The sequence below is a fragment of the Chinchilla lanigera genome, unplaced genomic scaffold (genome assembly GCF_000276665.1).
Source record: "Chinchilla lanigera isolate Chin_1 unplaced genomic scaffold, ChiLan1.0 scaffold00028, whole genome shotgun sequence".
NCBI lineage: Eukaryota > Metazoa > Chordata > Mammalia > Rodentia > Chinchillidae > Chinchilla > Chinchilla lanigera.
The window spans coordinates 19,246,842-19,249,849 of NW_004955429.1; the positions used below are offsets into that span (position 1 = coordinate 19,246,842).

The following is a 3,008-nucleotide window of genomic DNA, read 5'->3' on the forward strand; positions in this document are numbered from 1 at the left end:
CAACTCAGGGTATGAGATAGGCAGTGTCCATTGGAGGAGAACCAGGTACGCTGTCTTGCAGGCCTCAGCTGTGGGACATGGTGGAAATCCGTTAAAGAGTGCGCCCTAAACCATCCCAGCTCATAGGTAGCATCCATTTAAGTGACAGAGAACCTGCATGCCTGGATTTCATTCAGGATTAGCACAGCTAAATGCAAAAACAGGGTACTAGTCACATTTCTCATTGCTGGGACAAAATACCTGACACCTGCCATGTGCCACCCTGCCTTGGAGCCAGCTGATTATGGACTTAAACCTCCACAAATTGTGAGCTAAATAAACCTTTCCTTCCTTAATTCTGAAAGAAAAGAAAGACATGGCCCATGGAGTGGGAGGTGACAGTAGACAGTGGAGGGGAAGGACAGTCACCATAATAGAGGGAGAGAAGCCGGCTGATGTGGGTGAAGTGGAAATTGTAAGGCTTTCTCTCACTCCATAAGAGCTGTTTTCAAAGTCACGAATGTAAATACCAACCAGATACCTGGTAGATGTGTGGAGGCTTCTTGCGGTGATTGTGACTGGTCTCGTGCTGGTCTTCTGCAGCCCCAAGTGGCTGGTCATCTTGAGTGAGACCATTTGCACCCGAACGGGATGATGACCTGGAGATCCTGAGAATGTAGAACTCAAAATCGACGCGGGAGGCGTGATGACCGCACGTGGGAGGAAACGGAAACCTGACACCACGGGTGTTGCGGTGACTCCCCACACAGCGGTGACCGCTTGGGGACCTGCCCACCTCCCAACACCCAGGCCACTGTGCAGCCCACCCCACAGGCCGCTTCCCCATCCTCGGCTCTTTCTTATCTGACGTTTACTTTTCTTTATAATTTCTTCACATTTTGCACAGCATAGATGCACAGTGATTAGAACCTAAAGCATGGGCACCACACCAGTATTCTATTTCTCAGGTTGTGGAGAGAGCCCTAGACCTGGACCCAGAAGATCGGAGTGTCCCCAGCCTCTAGGGATGCGTTAGAGACGAGGTGGGGACATTTGCTCTCCAGTCTCTGGATGGACTGAATTCCAGTAAGACATGAATATTAAAGGGCTTCTAAACTGTAAACTGCCTTATTTTCTGAGGAAGAGGCGGTTGTGGGTGCTTCCTGCTCAGTAGCGTCTGCTCCTGCTCCTGACTCACCGCTGTTCTCTCTAGCCGAGGAACCGGTCGGTCAGGAAGCCACACGACAGCTATGGCGGTTAAAGATAGTGGAAAGCCAGCCGTGGAGCCCGAGGTGGCGATTCACCAGATCAGGATCACCCTCACCAGCCACAATGTGAAGTCTGAAGTCGCTGGGGAAGGCGTGTGCTGACTTGGTCAGAGGTGCAAAGGAAAAGACTCTCAAAGTGAGAGGACCCGTTCCCACGCCTATTCTGACCTTGAGAATCACTGCAAGAAAAACGCCTCGTGGTGCAGGATCTAAGACGTGGGATCGTTTCCAGACGAGACTCCACCAGCGACGCGCTGACTCGCACAGCCCTTCTGAGGTGGTCAAGCAGAGCACCTCCATCACTACGGGGCCAGGAACAGAGTTGGAGTCACCGGCGAAGACGCCTAAGGCAACTGTGTTAATACATTGATAATCGATTGTTAAAACAGTGAACTGTAAACTGCTACACAAACGTAAGTGTGTCTTACCTTCTTGTCACGGAGACACTGCCCAGCACCCGCAGATGCAAGGGGAGATTTATTTTGGTTCACAGTTTATGATTTCAGTCCATAGTCCGGTGGATCCAAGGCAGGGCAGCATGGCAGAGGGGCACCGCACCGAGACAGCTCACGGCAGGCGGGCAAGAAGCAGCAAAGAAGGAGGGAGGAAGGGAGGCCCTTCCAGGCTACACCCCGTGACCCACCTGCTCCGGCCGGCTTCACCCCACAGCATCGCAGTTAGCTACAAACTTGTCAGAGTACCGACCGCTGATGACTATCATACACCCGTGATCCAGGCACCTCCCAAAGCCCCGCTAGGGAGCCTGCTCTACCACGTATGCGCACGTAAGATTTGGGGGATGTCCGCACATAAACTATGACAGGTGTCACTCCCCTCAGTCGGTACCATAGTCCCCTAGCCCTATTACTACAATACAACAGTGAACTTTTAAATCTTTTTTGCTTGTGTGTGTGTGTGGGGGGGGGAATATCAGGTGCTTTTCAGCTTCTTTGCTTAAGAAAAGGTAGGGAAAAACAGATCTCTTCTTTTCCTAGTCATACGACTTTCTGCGGACCTAAGCAAAGTAATATCTCCCTCCGAGGAGGCAGGCTGTTCTGCCAGGTGTTTGAAGTTGGCAGGTGGGATTGACGAAGGTGATGCCTCCCCTCTTCGCATGTACAGCAGCCCCTCTTATCCACGGGGTACTTTCCTGGCTCCTACTGGGTGCCTGAAGCCACAGATACTTTTTTCCTACACAGTGCATACATACTTGAGATAAACTGTAATGTATAAATTAGGCATAGTAAGAGATGGACACAATAATAATTAAACAGTTGTACTATTGCTGGACGTGGTGGCACACACCTGTAATCCCAGCACTTAGAGGCTGAGGCAGGAGGATGGTTGTGAGTTCGAGACCAGCCTGTGCTACAAAGTGAGCTCAAGGCCAGCCTGAACTGCATAGCGAGACCTTGTCTCAAAAAGACATAAATAAATTTAAAAAAAATAAACAATTATACTGCAAATTAAATTGAACACAAAAAATGGAAACAAAGCTTTGTAAAGAAGGAGGGGAAGAGAGGTTAAAGGGAAGGGAGGGGAATAGGGGAAAAAATCAAGTTATACCGTGTACAGATACAAATTCCCCATAATGAATGTGATCATTATGTATGCCTTAAATTATACCAATAAACAACTAAAAGTGGGCGTCTGAGATGAATACACACTTCTCAGATGAAGAAATACAAATGACAAATAAATATATGAAAAAGTAGGCTGGGTGTGGTGATGCATGCCTGTAATCCCAGTACTCAGGAGGCT

General features: G+C 49.2%; 1 pseudogene; it reads left to right on the forward strand.

Annotated features, from left to right (window-relative positions):
• The first annotated feature begins 298 nt into the window (after positions 1 to 298).
• On the forward strand, positions 299 to 2,569 carry LOC102003569 (annotated as a pseudogene).
• The last annotated feature ends 439 nt before the right edge of the window (positions 2,570 to 3,008 follow it).